At 25.9% G+C, this 20318-nt stretch overlaps 1 protein-coding gene across 5 annotated transcripts in view; it reads right to left on the reverse strand.

Annotated features, from left to right (window-relative positions):
- The window catches only part of LOC126902908 (leucine-rich repeats and immunoglobulin-like domains protein 2), a 52377-nt gene extending 33197 nt beyond the window's left edge, over window positions 1–19180 (reverse strand). For 4 of the 5 annotated variants that reach the window (XR_007703371.1, XR_007703372.1, XR_007703370.1 and 1 more), the window contains exons 1-2: window positions 19001–19180; window positions 1375–1477 (exon numbers count right to left, since the gene is read on the reverse strand). The gene's annotated coding sequence lies outside the window, so the exon portion shown is untranslated. The remainder of the gene's footprint in view (window positions 1–1374; window positions 1478–19000) is intronic. The other variant, XM_050680626.1, reaches the window with a different exon arrangement.
- Window positions 19181–20318: the final 1138 nt, after the last annotated feature.

Genomic DNA, 20318 nt, shown 5'->3' on the forward strand with positions numbered 1-20318 from the left:
GCTCAAGTAGTACAGCAAGTTTAAGAAATTCCTAGGACTTCAAGTAGTGCTTATAGTTTTAGCAGTATAAATAGTAAAGTTAATGTAATGCATTACTATCTGATCAAGTTGTGCTAGCTACAGTAGTGATAAAATTGTACGGCAGACATGGAAACATCACATTGTGCAGAAGGGTATTACATTTAGAATCACAGTTTTGCTTTTTTGCCAATAAAGTTGTAGAACAGCTTGGTCTACCTATGTTTATCAGTGATGATCTTTTTAAAATAAAGCTCATTTATAAACAATTAAATATTATATTGGTACAGTGAGCTTAAAGTAGGTTATGAAGAATACCAACTACAGTTACATATGTTACACAAACTTATGAACAATCTTCCTAAAAGTACATTTAACATGTTATCTATCCAACCCCGAGTTAGTACAAATAAACCTAGCAGATCTAGACTTTAATTTTCAAAGACTAGTGGACATGCTAATAGATACAGAAATATTCAGTGATATATTATAAGACAAACATAAATATTACAACATGTAGTCTTTCAGGACACTACCCTCGAAAAATTCATGAAAATAATAATCAACATACGATGATAAATAATATGTAATAATTCTTCTTTTAAGTTTTTACCGACTTTTAGAGCTACAAAAAAAAACGTAATTAATTAATTCAAAGTAATAGGATTCAATTATAGTTCGCATATAGTCTTTTGACTATATCTATACGCTAGGACTAAATTGTGATTTAAACGACCGATATTATTGAAACAAGCTTCATTTTTATCATTGGAAAGTTCTTATAATGTTATACATTAAAGTTAATATAAATGAAAAAATATATAATTTGATTGAAGCGTGTAATTATTATTATAATACTTTTAAGATGAATAGAGTCAACTTCTATTATTGTTAGCAACAATTGTTGCTAACAATAAGAAACATATATTTTAACAAAAACTAACAATATAAAGCAATTTCCTTTTCTTTAGAGTTTTTACTCGCTTAAAAAAATTCATTGAAAAGCTTATGAAAACTTTAATGGCTATATGTCTATGGCCAGGAAAAGGTTATTGTTCAGAATTGATTTCCTCTAAATTGTAAAAGTTTAAAAAAATCCCCGAATGCTTGTATTATAGGAAATCCTCTGGCTTCATTATTTATAATTGGTTTATTTTTAATCATTTGAAGTATGCCTATAAGTATACTATGGTTCAATTATTTATCCTAGACAAATCCACTTTAACAAACTAATTGATTATATTATATAATTTCGCATATATACAGGGAATCAGGATATTTAATTTATTTCTATTTATTTATGTCTTATAATGTTCAAATCGTATTTTGATTTTATTATTTTATATATATACTTACTTTGAATGTGTATTTTAAAAAATCGTAGGAAGTTTTTGAAATTCAGTACTTATGCTTGAAAATGAAATGGGGGCGTTTTAAATGTAATCCATGATAGTGAAATCTAAAAACAGATGTTATTAAAATTAAAGAATATGTGTGTATTTTTAATTATTTAATGAACAATATCTTATTTGTCAGAATGAATAGAACAATTGAATATAACCCTTTTTAGACGTTAAAACCCGAATGACATTATTAAAAACTCAAGGGGTGAAGTTACAAAAAGGAAATGTTTACTTTCATGAAATGTTTTTACTATAGCATAGGTTTTGCTATAAAAAATGTACAATATATTGATTAAATAGATAAGATACCTTTTATTTATTGAAAATATGTTAGTTTGTATGGAAAATACAGTTTAATATCTAATGTTTAATCAATATTTTTGACTACAAGTAAAATATGGTCGTTATATTATATTATAGTTATCAGTATTTTAATATTTATTAAATATTAATAATTAAATCTCAGAGAAGTATTAAGATATATTTTTCAATAGCGGTTTATAATTCCAAGTGTAAATTTTGCTTTAAACAAATTAGTTTAATTTTAAAAAATAATGTAAAGTAAAAATGTTTAAATTATAGTAAATTAAATGTTTATATTTCATACGGAGTGATTCTTTTATTATTAACCACTCGATTTCTTTTAGAACAATAATTAAAGAAAATGATTTATAGTATTTTATTTCATATATTTCATGATTCATTAATTATTAAATATTTTAAAATTCATTCCGTATACTTTATAATGATGTCAATTATTATTTTTAATGGAAATATACATATTTAATTAGCTTATAGAATAAAAAATGATCTAATTAAGAAAATGTTTGGTTTATAATAACTTTCAACTCATTATTTTGGAAGTTATAATTATTATAAAATATAGACTATCGGTGAGTTGTGGACTATGTTATTTTAATCATTAAGCATTACTCTGTCGCGATCTATCTCCACTCTATATTTAAAAATGTCAATAACTTTTGAGATACTGATCTATAGGCTGTTATCGACTAATCATTTTCTTAATTATGTATTTTTTTATTCTATAAACTAGTAAAATATGTATGTTACCATAAAAAAAATTAAGTTGGCACCATTAGTATAAGGAATTAATATAGTGTTAGTATAAAGTATAAGGAGTTAATTAAAAATATTTAATAATTGAGAAATTAAGAAATATATGAAAATAAAAAATACCATAAATAATTTTCTTGTTATTATTTTAATAGAATCGAGTGACTAATATGAAAAGAATCATTCTATATTTATTATGCTGCAGTTCACTAAAGAATTAAATGGATGACAATCCACTTCTAGAGAATAATATTTTGTTATAGAAACTAATTATTAGTTTGAGTTATGTCTTAACCCTCTCTTCATTATTATAATATATAGTCAAACTAAAAACCTTTTGTTATCATATTACAATGACTAATTATCCGTTGTAAGCAAAAATGTCAAAGATAATTCATAGGATTTGTATTAAGTTTTAAGTTTAATAAAAATAATAATTCATAGCTAGTCGTGTAAAATAATTAATATTTCTACGATAAACTAATTGAGATAACTCGATGAAAGAGTACTTATTAAATTGAATAATTTTTTTAAGAAGAATGCTATATTTTATCAGTGTTTTCTATCCACTCTTTTTCTTTTAAATAATTTGTTTGGCTTTTATTAGTTACACATGTATTATCAATAATTATTTTTAATTATATATATTTTTTAATTTATCAGCTATTAATTACTTCTTAGAATACAGGAGTGTCAACTTTGTAAGTTATCCACATTTTTATACCTAAGGAGTGCGGTTGAGAGATATTTAGCGATAAAAGTAGTCATACCTTCGCCTCTAGTCTATATTTTAAAGTGGTTAATAACTTTTGAAATAATGAGTTAAAAGTTGCTACCAATAAAAAATACCAAATATCATTTTCTCAAAAAAAATATTATTTGAAGAGAAATCGATCGAGTATTAAAATAATTATTCTATATAATCTCGACTTTTATTAGTAGTATGTTTATTATAATCTTTGTTTCTAGTCATTATTCATTCTATAAATTAAACAGTGGGTAAATATTACCGCGTGTTTCATATGTTTGCAGGGCGTGGACTCACAAACAAGCATGAAATTGATTACACGCAGACTATTAGTACACTGTGGTTGAAAGTTATGAAAGGGCTTTAACCGAGAAGTTAATTCATATTATGATATGACAATATCAGATTATATATTTCATTAATGTTATCGAGCTTTTTTTTAAAGTTTTTGTTCAATTCACAAATGCCTTGTAAAAATTAATAATATTATAGCGTTTTTATTGACACATTTCTTTTTTCATTTAATTTATATCGAGCTTTGTTTAGATTATATTAGTGCGAAAATTCGTTTTACCTTATGGGAATCTCAAAAAACAGACGTCAAGCGTAAATTAGATAACTGCAGTATTTCTATCTACCGAAACGAATACGTGGAACAGTAATGTAATTTTCTCTGTAGTATTTTTTTTTTTTTTTGGTTGTGAGATCTAAATAGTTACCATTCAGTAGATAACAATATATTTACCGAAATGTTTATTTTTATTATTAATATACAGCTGATATATACATTAATAGGAAAAATAATAAAATGAGATAAAGAAAATTTAATTATTTTTTTAAATAAATAAAAGTATCACACTGTCAGTATAAATATTTTTTAAGGACATTACTAAAATAACAAATGTTCATGTTGTACAATATTAAATAACCAATTTTTAATTAAAGGTGTATGAATTAATTTTAAATTTTATACCATTTTTTTTATAATACTAGGGTGTTTTTTAAATTTTTGAAGCATTATATGTGTGGGTAGAAAAAATATATAAATAAAATATAAATAAAAATATAAATAAAAAGTTCATCAATAAATTTTATATTAAAAAAAAAAAAATGATCCAGTTGTTCTAAAATATTATCATTAACTATATAAGAGTTGTGATATTATTTAATCGACAATATTTATGAATCCAGAATATGATATGTAAAGAAATTTCTATAGAGATTACTAATTTGTTAGTTAAAAATACACTTATACATAAATATAACTCTTTTATCATATTTTTACAAAAATCATCAAAAGTTCATACCTATTTTCTGAAATAATTTATTTTTATACAATACATTTTTTTATCAACAAAATAACGATTTTTGAAACGTACTAAGAGTTTAAATTACGAAATATTACCTGTGAAGTTTTAATTAAGGTCTAAAGTTGTTTTAAGGTAGTAGTAAATGAGTTTCGGGGTTTCCGAGATACTTCTAGGTGATTCTAGGAGCTCTTATACTGACCTTTGAGGTTTTTGTGGCCTCGTTTAATAATTTGGATGTCCACAAGACAAAACCCGCTTGAGTAGGTATTTTGATTCAAAGAATCAAATTATTTTTACAGTAGCCAACTTTTTTTACGTTATAACCAAGAATAAAAAAAGTTTTTTATACGTACTGAATTTAAAGGATGTTTAAGTAATTTAGTGAATGTGTTGTGCTGTATAACTTACAGATAATATTTATACCTACAAATTCTAATTTTTTTAATTACAAGTATAATATTAGCATGATTTTAATTTCATATTTTGTATAATAATACACGTTAAGTAATTATAATTTCAAAAATGTTTCATGAAAATGCTGTATTTTTAAAAAACACAACATCAATCAAATTGGACTGTCTGAAAGTTATCGTTCGATTTTTATCGAGTTATTGTGAAAACAATGTCAAAGACGGATATTGTTTAGTTAGTGGAATGACATCGTTGACGTTTTGTTGAGATTTATCGATTTGTTGGCGGAAGTGAGTATAACTGGTGAATATGGTTGAATAAAAAATATAAAAAAGGTGTGGAAAAGAGACGAATAGGTTTTCATAGTATGATAATGTGTAGAACAAATAGTGAAAAATGTCGTGTGCGAACTTTTGAAAAATGTAAATATTAAATTTTAAGGATATTTCAACGAATATAATACATTATATTTTTAGAAGCTTAATAAAATGTACCAGGGTAATTCAACAGAGTAAAACTAATATAGGAGGGGTGATAGAATAAGGAGGTGGGGTAAAGAGTGAAAGAAAGAAGGAAAGTAACAGAGTTATGGTAGTGTAGCTGTACTCGTTGTGCAATAAAGTCTGTATTAAAGTGGAATAGCTACGTAATAAATATTAACGGTGTACAAAAATTACTCTTTGCACCGTCGAGAAGGGATAACGAGTTTCCACCTTTTTGTGAATATAACAGATATGGATTCTACCTCTGAAATTCCATTGAATGCCATTATGATTTTTTTAATCATTAGCTTTAATCATATATATATATTATAATAATTCTTTAAACGCTCAAAAACAAAAGTAAAACTTTTTTTGTTTTTATTTTTACGTAAAAACAAAAAAATCAAGTTTATTGAGCCTTTTCAAAAGTTATTTTGAAGTGTGAAAAAATATTTTCATGTTCAGTCATGTAGAAAAATAATGTTTATTTTAAGTGTGTTTTAAAACCTATACAAAACATTTTATACCTTGAGCATGTTCAAGTATGAATTATAAGAAAACTTCTAGAATGACTTTACTGATTATTTAAAGTAATTAAATAGAATATATCCTTACATGACATTTCTTCGTTTTAAACGAATGCTTTTTTTTTTTGGCTTAATCTTTATCAAGTCTTATAACATTTTACAAATATTAAATTATTATCAGGTTGATGTAGAGAAATTTATAAGAGCGCTAAGGTTTACATATCAATAGTATTTTATTTAACAAAATTATAATAAATGATTTTCATAATGTAAGTTGTTTGAATAGTTTATTCGTTTGTTATGCTCATAAACGCCAATAGTTTTTTGTTAGTACGGAATATGTGAAATCATTAATTTCACATGATGTACTATTTCATAAGGTAAAGAATAAACCTCAATAAATTAAATTAAGACGATCGTTTGTAACTTTACATGTTATAATAGCGTTAGGTTTTTACGGTAAACTACTATCTGTTTCTAATTACATTAAATCAACTATTAGTCAGATTAATCTGGTTAACCATTAACATTACCAATTGAATACTGTCATTTAAATGGAGTATATTCAAATAAGAATTAAATAGTCAAGCTTAATTCATAATGTGTAATATTTTTAATTATTTAGAATAATTCTAAATCTTATATTAATTATTAATATACGATTTTTTACGAAAAAATAAATTTTTTATAGCTATAAATAAACATAACTGTGTCACAGAAGTATTTAAAATTTAATTAACAAAATAATAAAGTATAAATAATTGTTATGCAACAGTGCACTTGAAAACTATAGATAAAAAGGCTGAAAATGTTATTAAATAAAAAATGTTACACCCAAATAATACACGAAGATTTCGTCCAGTCAAAGTGAACAATTGGCATTGAACTATAAATTATAAATAGTAAAAAGGAAAACAAAAGAGGAAAAACACGATAAAGGATAACAAAGAAATAAAAAATAAATCTTTCAACAGAAAATGTTTTTTCATGCATCGGTTAAATTTTTCACAAAACATCGTTGACCGTAAAAGCCAGTAAATTATGCGTGTTGGGGTAATATTTACCATTGGCAAAACCGCATTGTTAAGACACTACTTTTCGCTTTGGAAAGTTTTGGAAATTTATAATTTTGAAAATTACGGCTACACGAATCCGAATCAATCCCAAGACGGTATGGCGAAAGTAATTTTCTTTCTTTTTACCTTACATTTTCGGAAGTTATTCTACCGATTATATTTGGGATGTACCTTTGCATATTAGTATTCACAATGAGTTCACAAGTCGTAGGATTTCAATATCAGATTCAGAACGATTATATTTTTCCTTCCACATACACAATAACAGCCAATACTAAGAAATGCGGCTAACATTAACAGATATAAAACGAACACCATACTATTTTAATATCCGGAACAAAAGCATTGTTATGGAAATTATGAATATATGCTTTCCAACCTCTATATTATGTGTTATTATTTTGTCGATATTGCTTTGAGTTTGGTACAAATATTCTATAATCTGAAGTCGGATTTCTTGTATTATTATTCAAGTACCCCCAAAAATATAAAAATATAAATAGTAATATGAAAAAAATTATTTTAAAAAAATATCAATTATATGGGAATACCTTTTTTAATTTTATTTCAAATGCTTATGAGCATGAACATAAAACTTTTATCAATATGTGAATACATGTTAATTTTTTTTTTTTGATAAATACATGATGAAATGAAATACTCGATATAGTGTTAATTCGATAAATTAGTAATATTATAATGGTCCTTGGTATTGTAATACATAAATTACATACAAAGATAAACACCGTTAATCATACTTGTTTTGGAAATATACTCCATTGAAAATATTTTATTCGCTAGAAGGTTATATTGTGTTTCTGGAAATTCTGACACTGAATAGAACTTCCGCAGTGTATTAGGATGCCTTGGTATTAATGACGCTTTGTGGCTATGTATTTGTTAATATGACATAATGCATCTTTTTATTCGAAATATTAATATGAAACGATAAATATAATTAAACTTACATAGTAATAAAAGGTTAATAATTATTTTTGAAAGCCATAAATGGAATTTTATAAATTCTAGTAAGAAAAATTCAATTTATGTAAATTTACATATAATGTAATAAAAATTAAGCATTTGTGGCTAATATTATTTAAATTAAAAATTATATTGAAAATATTAATTAAAAACTAAAAAATATAATAAATATTTAACTCAAGAAGCCACAAAAAAAGATTAAAATGTAGGTGATTTCCTTAAGGTGCCAAAAACTTTACCTTATTTAAAATTAAACGATATAATATAATTTTGTACATTTTATTACGTCTTTAGGTCAATTCAAATGACAATTAACATTTTTTAATTACATGTAATGTAAAATTACAGTTAAATACAATAGTTGTTTTTTTCATTTTCCAATAAAATGTTAATTACATGCATAGCTTTATTTTTTTAAAATAATTATTTTAAACTATTTAAATAAATATTTACTGGATTAATATCCGTTATTTAATGGAAGGAAATCATTAAATCATAATTCTTGTCTAGCGATAATTGTACAACTGTTCATGTCAATGACTTATAGAACAATCCTTTATATTTCGAATCAGTTTCTAACTAAGTAGATAACAAACGTTATAAATTTCAAAAACACATTATAAAAGTTTGGATCTTTGGTTTACCCAGCTTATGGAATGACGTTTGAAATCCGCAAATTTGTTGCTTTTGATTTAAAAAACATTAATAAAACGTAATCAATCTATGTCAGCTATCAATCGATTTAAATTGATTACTACACACGTAACTGACCACAATGGGACGTTCTGATATATATATAGAAAAAATTGAACAATTGACGTTTAGATAATTATTCACAAATCAATATTTGTACGTTTAATTAAAAATAAAAAAACCTTTTGCAGTTGGGACCCAGTATATAGGGAACTATTATCTGATAGTAATTAAAATCACGATTCGATGTGATTGATCTGAAAGAAAGTTCAATTATTCTAGCCTTCGATATTTGATTACAATATCAGAAAGAATTGAAATTATAATTTATCATAAGTTATTAGGTAACTAGAATATACTTTTTCAGAAAGGTAGGAGACCCATAAACCTACTTTTAATTTGCTAATATGATTGACAATTTGATTCAATAATATTTAAAACTTATTTATTTATTATGAGTGTACTGTTTTTTTAAATAAAGGAAGTAATATGAAAATATACAGAATGATAAATTTGTCGTTGACTACCAATAAGCCAAGTCAAGATAAAAATTCTCAAAATTATTATTTTAAAAGAAATTTAGTGGTCGAAAATAGATCAATTGCCCTGTATAAGATACTTTTAAATAAAAAATTTGTAGTGATCTATACATTTAACAAAAGTTATAACAATATTAAGTTGCCAATATCAAAATTTAAGATTTTTTATACAAAAATAGCATATTTTTAGCAGTCATTTTAACATTTAAGATAAATCGTAAAACTTTTTTTTTTTAATATATTACAAAAGCTATAAGTATTATGTATTTAACATTTTATACAACTGATTAATATAAGTGAGTTGCTTGATTTTGCAAGTTAAAATGTTCAAGTAAATGGCGTATTTGAAGCTTTGTTTTGCGTAGCAATCATTCAAATCGGAAAAATTGTGATTTGCATGCAAATCATTAAGTTTTTATTCAACTTAAGCTAATAAAATAAATTTATTTGAAAATTTATGAAAGCTATACGTTATAACGTACTATCAATAACAAATGTTTTCAGTAAAAAAACAAAATCACGTGCTGAGAACTTTTTAATTAAATGACGTAGTTCTTAGGTAAAATTAATGTTTTATAAAATAAATAGTAATGAACTATTAATATTACTGCACGCAAGTAGTAATAATTTAATTAGCTTAAGATTTAGTATATTACAACAAGTGTTACATAACTTGCAATTTGGGTAGTACTCGCATTAAATCAAAATAAATTTTTAATATTCGTTTTCTGTTTTGCAAGAATTATGCATTTGAATAACATGCAAGTTTTTTTAAATTTATTTTAAGACAATCATTACTCGAACATAAAAAATCTATATATTTTGTTCTTGTATACCTATTTATATTGCTCGTATTATTAATTGTAATAATTATTATAGTTACATTACAATAATTATGTTACACTTAACATTTTCTTGAATTATTTTTAAGTTTTACTATATGTTTCTTTATAAATATTATTGAGCGTTCCGATTGATAGAACTCATTTAAAATAATTTTTATATATTTTGTATTAATAAAGATTTTTGTATCTTTACTTAACAATATATTTTAGGAAATTGTAGTTAGGTTTGATTGTAATTAAATCAAATGTATTTGCAGCTCTTTGAAAAGTTTTTCTAATTATATCTTGTATTTTATAAAAATACCTAGCATTATATAGCACATGTATATTTGTGTTTTAATGTAATAAAATCTTATTTCAATAGCAACATTAGTAAATTGAATAGAATCGGTCGGTAGATGTCAATTTTATGAAGTCTATTGTGTGTTTAATAATTGTAAGGCAACATTAATTTATTAAAATAGTAAATTGTCTTACAATCTGCTCGTAGTATTGTGAGAGCGGAAGGTTATACTTCCTGTTTTGTTCATAAAATGTTTGATGAATATATTTATTATTTATTAAAATCTTTCTTTGTGTAATTAGAAAACGAATTTTTAATATTTTGTTGGCGCGCGCGGTACTAATCCTGTTACCCGAGATGTCAACATCAAAAATTCTCGTGATGAGTTTTTCTCACTCTTTTACCATATTTCTAGTCTTAATAAAAACGAATATTCAAACGTGCTTTTCTACGTGTATATATTGTTAGTATTTCGCATTTAATATTCTTAGAGGGATGAACAACTGAGCTTATTATTCAAGAAAGTCATTGTTGTGTCAATTTACTGTGATGTCAGTGGAAATCGACATAGTATTAGTTTTTGAAGTAGTAGTAGTAAATGGCTAGTTCTATTAAGCGTTCAGAATAGTAGTAGTCTCAAGTAGATGTGTACTCGAAGTACCACAATGTTGTTGGCATGCAACGTAATAACATTATGTTATGAGCGACTCATCGTAGATTCGTTTGGTTCTTTTGATGATGGCGGGCATGCCTTCAGTAGTGTTTATAGATCCTGTGTATGTTTAATCATAAAAGAACAATGCCTGTTGTATGGAAAACCTCGTGACCTTAAATCATCTCGCGGGGATATTCTTTAGAGTGGTTTTATCAGCAATGCACTAAACATGTACAGAAAATAAAGCGAAAAAACAAATACTAGCTCAACAGTTCCTCCATATTACGCGACCTTTTCATTTTCTTACGAACCCAAGGGTTTTACTAGGTCTGTAAATATTTACAAACTTTATTTCGAACTTTAAATATTTAAATGTTTATTCATTATTATGCCACTTAGGACAAAAAATATTTGATATCAATCAACTGGGTAGATCGCAAAATATTATGTACGTATCCAATTAGCTAATTGACAACATTGTAATTTTCGTTTTTATAATTTATTTTATTTGCCCCGTTTAGTTTATATTTAGAGATTTAATGAAATTATTAATGTATCGCATTTTTATGATGAGGGAAAAATAATCAGAATAGTAGTATCATATTAATATATAAAATTCCAAAACATGTCTGTGAAAATTTACTGAGATATTTTAAAATTTCTTCTTTATACAAACACAGCAGTTAATAAAAAAGTCGTTTCGATTTAGTTAGATGAGAAAATATTACGTTAAAGCGTTTAATATAATGTGCAACCCTTTTAATCCACATACTGTAGAACATTACGTCAATAGCTTCAATGCGAATTCAAAAAGGTATTGGTCTTATAATGGAGGGTTTTATTTATATTTTTGTATCTGCTGTAAAAAAATCGTAGTTGTTATTATTATTTTAAGTTTCTATTTTTGCATAATATTTAAAATGTTAAGTTTTATGGTTAACTTTATCGGGAGGCACTACATTAACCTGAGCCGACAAAATTAAAATTTTATGCTTCAGCCATTTATTTATATTTCCATTTAGAGTATCTAAACCCAATTGAGTTCAAAAGTATATTTTTCATTGTTAAAAATAACACGTTTAAAGTTATAAAAATTATATGTTCGATGTAAGTTAATAAAAGTGATAGTTCGTTTATAAGATAAATATGTTTCAACTCAATAATAAGTAATATTTCGCTAAAATTAATATGTTTAAAAATAAAGGTTCACATTCACTCGAATAAAAAAAATAATGCTAATCGATAAATAGAACTTAAACAATTTGAATATAAATTGATTAATATTGAATCTATACTTAAATGTTCATAAACTATTGGGTTGGTCATAAAAAAAAAAACAAAATTAGTCATAATATTTGAGAAACACCCTGTTTTTTATATGAAAACTATAATTTTTGGCCTTTACAAAATGATAACCTACTATAACGCATATTATGGCCACTTCTATATACTTATAGCTTATAAATTATACATAACTCGAGAATATTTAATCTAATAGGTTTTCATGTAACCTCATGAATTTATTAAAATTAATATTTTCCAATTAAATTGCCGGGTTGTTTTAGACTTAATTATATCGATATGATTTTTATTTGTTAATTTAAAAACACAGAATTTTTTCTCTTGCTTAACACCGATTGTTTAAATTCACGTACATGTAAAAATTCAAATAAGTAAATTTGCATATTAAAACTAAATAGTGTTTGTGGGCCAATCGTATCGTGTCACACGTCAAACGTATTACATTACATAGCAAGCGTAGCGTGTTGTTCTGATAATATGTAAAGTGAACAATTTTACGTGTTTTAATTTAATATAAAGAACTTTTTTATGACTCGTATAGAAGCTATTCAAACTAACAGCACGGTATAACGGTACTATCTACCAGACTTTTACATAAAATGATAAAACCTATACCTTTTCTCCCCTCTAACCTCAATTCTATGAACGATCACATATCGTATCTTATGGTGTAATAAAAATTATTTGATATGCGCTTATAGATATTTTTCGATAATTTACTACCACTTAATATTTTATGTAGTTATAGAGAAAATGGAATACCTTTTAAAGTGATTTGAAATGAATTTTTAAGACTTTCTTTTTTAAATTGGATATCTTAGGGAAAGTCAAATATACAAAATAAGCCTTAACGCTCAATAAAGTTGAAATTGTTTTGAGTATTGTTAAATGAAACAGTGAAATAGAATTTTAAAAACTAATTTTTATAAACTGCTGGGTTTTTATTATTTAACTTCCTGAATTTTGTTGACCGAATACATGAAGCGAAAGTAATGCTTAATAGACAGTTAGTCTATGTATTTTTTACTGACAAACAAAAAAAAGTTTATTCTATGAAATGAAACGAAAACAACTGAAATATTTGTTTTAATTGACAACATTGAAAAGTATCTGAGTAAAGATTCCTTTATATTAGACTTATTGCTTTTTATTGATCGTAAAATAGTCGCTATTGCTATCGCACGGATAAAACTTTGTACAAACTTTATAGTACTAATTGAGACATAAACGATTATTGTGTAATAGTAAATAGATTGATCTATAGTTGTAATTCTAACTCCGACAGACTTTGTTTTAATTCAGCATTATTAAAATAAAAATTATTTAAGTTATTCTTGTCGCGTAAAACAGAAAAAATCTCTATGGCAGTGGTGAAAATGTCACTGTTGTTGTGACAAAGAAGAAACGCGATTTGTCGACTCTGGTATTTTTAATTTCTATTTACAATTCATTTTTTTTTTTTTTGATACCATATTGATTCATATTGTTAGAAATTATTATGAGACCAGAAAAAGTGTATTATTTTATTATTTTTAAAGTTACTTACGAATTTCTCTAAAGTAATAATTAGAAATTATAATTACACATTTTACGTGTAAATATTATTTTACATTTTATACATCAGTACACAAGGATAATCCTTAGCTAATTAATATTTTTATAAAACAGAATGAATAAAGTTTATAGATGTACAAAAGTTCAAATTAAGAGAAAATTGGACTTATAGAGTCGTTAAAGATCTTTGATCTGTATTTTTACAATTTTGGTTTAACTTTTGAGTTAAGGATACCACAACAACTTGCGACTGAATGAAAATTAGTTTTGTCTAATTATTGAAGAAAAAAATCAAAAATAAATGCTGGTGATAATGAAAAATAATGGTGATTTTAATTAAGAAAGATTAGATCTAGATCAACATTTAAAAATATTCAAACATCTAAATGCTTTAATAGCTTTCATTTTCTCATAATTATCTATTTCCATTTGTCAAAATAAAAAATAATTATCGTTTGTATAAAATTTCAATATTTTTACAATTTCATTGTAAATGACCTTAACATTTATGATCGAAACAAATTAATGTTAATACTTATAAAATATGCTGTCAAGGTAGGATATAGTAATGTAATAATTTAATTTTAATTTTAGATCCTCGTAGCTGGAACAGAGAAAGTTTAATATTATTTGGCTGGTATAAGAGAGTTTTAAAAGTTTCACGAGACTAGTTCTTTGGTGAAAGACGTTTATAATAAGTGCTTCAGCCCCAGGGAAAATATTTTAAAGGCAAAGAATAAGATTTATGTCACCTTTGGGTTCAGTCACTGTGACAAATTATCCGATTTAATTATTTTGATATTATTAAATGTACGCGGAACATGTTTTGTACACAATTCACGAACTCTTCAACTGTTTAAATTATAGAAGGATAGCCGTCGGGCCTATATCTCCAAGTAATCAAATAGATGGTCTAGCTTTTTATTATTGTTTTATCATGCATATACAGGACAAGTCATTGAGTATAAGACACTCATTTTTTTGAAAACTATTGAACATTTTTAATTTTCATAAATGAAAATTGTATTTGTTTCAAAAAACTCTACAATGATGTACAGTAACATAATGTTTTTTTCATCTTATCGTAGATAAAAATTTAAACTTTAATATTCTTCAATGGAAACCGCTTTTTTAGATTGTTGATATGATAGAAAAAAAATTTCAAACAATTTTGTTCTTGTATACTTTTTTTTATCCGATCAACCGTTTACGTTCTTAATTTGTTTAAAGATGTTGATTTAAAATACAAAACCGTCATTAGTTTGGTTTTACAATACCGGACGCAACAATAATCTGTTTCAATAATAATTAAATTATTTTTGTGGTAGTCATCAAGAAATTTTTCTACACTTGTTGTTCGAAAATGATGGATAGTAAATTTGCATTGAATAAAATATTATGTGTCTATTAGTAAATTAAAATTATTAAGTAAATAAATAAATTATGTATCGGTTTTGTGTCGCTTCGTGGTACACGGAGCCCTGCGACCCCTGACACTTTTTTCTGTCATCGCCCTACTTCGGTTATATGGTAGCTAGACTGACTGACTACACATCGACTCTGCATGAACTCATCAATTCAATTAAATGCATCGACTATTGACTGTTATTAGCATTTTTTTTATTCTAAGCATTCTCTACAAACGCTAGTGCGCACTATATTAGGTTTCTCCCTTTTTGTATTTTGGTTATTTTAATTTATACAAGATATAAAGGGCTCAACGCCACTAACCAACTAATTAGTGTCGGCAACTTCATTTGCATAATTACCTTAACAGTATGATGGATGATATGGAGTTGTACATATCACAAATTATGACTACTGCATGGTAAACAGAAAATTATCAATAAAAAATTGTTACCAGATATTGACTTTTTTGAATCAAACAATATTTTCCTTTACGGAAATTAAAAATTTCAAATAATAATTTCAATATTTTTCAAGAATGTCCTGTATATGTTCAAACTATTTTTTTACGTTTATTTTTAATATGTTTTTCTATGCAGTACATCAGAAAATAACAACTAAAAAAAAAATAACGTTAAAAACACTATTTATTGACTATATAATCGATTCTAGATAATAGATCATTAATTCTAACACTTGTTAAACAAAAGGATTGATTTCGGGGACAGCAAACACCTTTTAAACTGAAAGTAGAAATAGATCGCAAACTGTTGATTAATATCGATACTAATATTTCGCTTCTACTAATACATGTAATTACTTAAGCCTAACTTTACAATCATTGAGATACTTATTACATTATATAATAAATGACCAATCGACAAATACACATAAACATACGAATATACATGCACATAAAACATTACTACGCGAACATAAGACCGTACTATACTAAATTAAGGCCGAGTCCCGAGAGGCAAGCCCTCCCCAGTGAACATGTATCTCTGTGTAAATAATTCACCAGCTAGACAAAATTAGAATATACGAAACGTGTGCAAAAACTTATTTTACTATGTGCCAACAATTATGTACTACATTATTTATATACTGATATAGAACAATTTATACTACATAACATTAATTATTGCTAATTTCAACGTTATTATTTAAATAAGTTTTTGTAAAATATTTCAATAGTTTTTATAAAATTTAATTTAAATTAATTTCGAAGAAAAAATGTTTGACGTCAATACTTTGTTTTCTAATGAAATTCACAACTAATTTTTTTTGTCAGTATTGCTGTTTATTTTTTCATTTATTTTTCTTATATCCTTTGATCATTTTAAAGTTGAACTGAAAATGTACACTTATACTGAACAATAATTTTCTATTAAAATATATTTACTAAAGTGTTAAAATAAATATTTGAGTTAACTTCTAAAAATTTAAGGTCTCTGCTTAAGATCAGATTAGTTAAATTTTTTATACTTTTAATCTTTTACAGCGTAAAATCTGAATGTTATAATATCTTAGTTGTGTTCTATACATTTGTGTATCGAAATTGCCTACTTATGTCGCCTTGTCTTATGTTAATTTATACATTAAATTAAGAATAGATAATGCCCAAGAGTAATAAATATGTTTGTTTTTAGAAAAAGTTCACTATATTTCTGTTAAAATGACCTTTTTAGGATATTTATGAGTAGAATTTTTATTAATCATTAAGAAATTTTTGTCGGTATCTATGTGTAGAGCAGTCGTAAGATTTTCTCGAAACACCTCATCCCCAAAAAAAATGTAAACATTAATTAAAAATGGCTTTTTGTCTTGCTAAATTTCGTATGTTCATAATTTTTTGAAATATTTGCAAATAAATTTTATTTATAAAACTATTATCGTAGATCTTTTCCGTGTACAACAATAACCTAGTAGTTGGTATTAAAATTTAGGAATACTTAATAGAATGTCAATTATAATATTTTGTCAAAAAAATAATTAAAATCGAATTCATAATAAATTAAAGTTGTTCAAAAATATAAAGTACAATACTTAGTATCTACAGATATTTGTTATAAATAACATAAATTCGTTTAACTTCTTAAGTGATACATTTTATAGTCTATGGGACAGTCTTAAAATAAAATTATGACCATGTACTTGTTTAAACTCCAGGTACTTTAAATATATTAACTGGCTGAAATTAAAAAACTTTATTAATGCTTTTTTAGTGAGAATGTGAAATCGCCATTTATAAAAAAAAGTTTAGTTCAAAACCAAAGACATTAACAATGCTAACTAAACCTCACGTACGCCACATTCAAGCCAATTTTAGGGGAGTGGCGCAGTTATATTTTTATGTCCCGCGAGAGTTCATTTAAATTAGACAAATTAGTTTATTCTCAAGGACTGTTAAAAAATTATAAAAATATAAATAACTACAACATTTTATTACTGCTGTTGAGTTACTTCGATAGGCATTTTATCTCATGTTGAAAGTTGATTTTAATTTGAAACTGTGATATATTCAATAAACTTCAAATTATTAAATATTAACATCGATAATGGTTTATCGTATTTTCAGTCAAAACTTTTAAACGTAGTTTAATTATTTTCTAGTTATCTTTGTTTTCATAATAGATGCCCTAATTACGAACGGAATCGCCGGACAAAAGTTCATTAAGTATTAAAAGTTTGTAAACTCTTAACAGTCAATTATGGTATTACAAAAAGATTGCAGTGTTATTAATGATTTTTTTGTATTTTTTTACCTTTATTATAGAAGTCTTTAGCGCAAAATGTTAGATGTTATTTGATGAAGAAATATGATAAAATAACCCATTAATTTTTTTTTTGTGGTGTGTATGAGAGTAAATAGTTAATTGCTTATAAGATTCCGTTGATATTATTAATATATAAAATTAAGTTTCAAAATTTAATTTAGAACACGTGTTATTATGAGCCAAAGATATAGCCACTGAAAATATGAATTTTTTGCTTAAAAAGTATTAAAGACCTTTTTATATATTTATTATACATCTCAAAATCATTTTTAAAACTTATTCCTACTTCGTTTTTAGGATATAAGATTAAGATAGTATAAGTCCCCAGCTGAGAAAACAGCAATTAAACAACATTCACGTTTTATGGTGTTAAATAATATGCCTTTTTTTTTGTATTGGTGACATTTAACAAAAAAAAAAAAATGTTTAATGTTTTAACACTGGTTTTCGTAGTTATTATTGATACCATGTAAATAATAAGACTACGTGACTTCAGCTATTTTTATAATAAAAGTGAATACAAAATGTTTTTCTTTACGCGCTTCGTAGGAATATAAAAAAAGATTACAGCGTTATGAGGTACTATATGTAACTATAAAAAAGGTTAAATGTAATTGATGTCTGCTATTACTCACAGTTAATATGTTCACCGTTCGAAAATACGTGTAAAGATTTAGTTTACATAAATGAGGCATAAGTTTAAGATATTGATTATGGGGAGGTAAATTATGTTCATTATTAAATTAACGTTGATTTCTTAGTGAAGCTTACAAAACTTTTACCAATGAAAATTATAACCCGAGCTTTCCACCTTAAGTATTTTTAAATTTGTTTGAAGGTTATCTTTAACGCATTGTCCTTTTGATTCAAAAGTATTACATTTTTTTTTCATTTTTTAAATGGACTTACCGAATAGTGTAACAGGTAAGCGTGTGGTAACGTGTGGTAGAGGAATCGGTGGTGCAGGTGGTGACTACGAAAGATGCGACGACGTGAGTCAGTCGCCGGACGCGGTCGGTCCCGTTACTGATGCGCGCGACACGAAGGATATTCACACTAGACGGGTCCTCCTGTTGCACTCCCGGGGACAACCCCGTATGCGGCCTTTAATCGGGGGCTCTCGCGATAAAAGCGCTGTGCCCCTAGCGCCTGCGCTAATATCGTGTGGTGGCCACGGCCGTTCAATACCGACACCGACAGCGTAGGTATTGTGTGTTGTCGGCGGCCATCTACTTTTGGGTGGTTTTCACGATACACATGCAATTCTTGATACGCGCGCAACTAGCGCGTAGACGGAAACGTGTCACGCTTTAGGACAACGCCACCGCCACGAGTTGAGTGTATCAACATTACCAGACTCCATGCGTGTGCTTTACACGTTAAAACGCATTTGTCGTCGTTGTTGTTCCTCCATAACAGAGTTTTATATCATTTTCATATGCCGTTGTTATCATTATTATAGTCGCCGTTAAAAATAACAAACATTACTGATGCATTGGCTCTATTTTATGAGATTTTTAAATGTCACCAACGTATTTTTTTATAACACATTAAAAATTGGCAAAAAGTTCTACGAATAAGGTTTATTTTTAACGTTCTACCTTCAAAAATATACATTTGTCTACATGATCGTTGTTTGCTTTTAGGTTTATTAAAAACAATATCACCAACCTGTTATTATTTAAAATTCGTTAATTAAAACAACAATTATAATTAATTTTATGCTAAAGCTTTGAGAAATATATGTTAATGATCAAAATATTATAAAATAATGTATGTGTTTTGGTTATATTAATAACTCATGGTGGGTAAATATAATATTGATGGAGAGGGGGTTAAATGCCAATCCTTTAACATACGCTTCTAATCAAAATCAATTATTAACATATTACAATTTTTTATTGTGCTATTGTACATCATTATTACTTATTTAAAGGTGCGTGTGAGTCGTTTGCTCTTTATAGGCCTTTGGGAATTTGGTCTATGTTATTAATGAATATTGAATGACAATGTAATATACTCACTGATTAAAAAACATGGCCTTATTTTATAGGGTAGTTTAAAAACATGGGAAAATCAAACAGGTGTCGGCCGATATTTAATCACGGTATGCTTTAATATAATATGCTAAAAAAATCATTAATATATGTACCTATTCTATTGAAAACACGTCTTTAAAATGTGTACAACATATTATGATAATCTCAGATCAGAGCGCATGTATAGT

This window comes from Daktulosphaira vitifoliae, unplaced genomic scaffold (genome assembly GCF_025091365.1).
Source record: "Daktulosphaira vitifoliae isolate Bord-2020 unplaced genomic scaffold, ASM2509136v1 Scaffold_3, whole genome shotgun sequence".
Lineage (NCBI taxonomy): Eukaryota > Metazoa > Arthropoda > Insecta > Hemiptera > Phylloxeridae > Daktulosphaira > Daktulosphaira vitifoliae.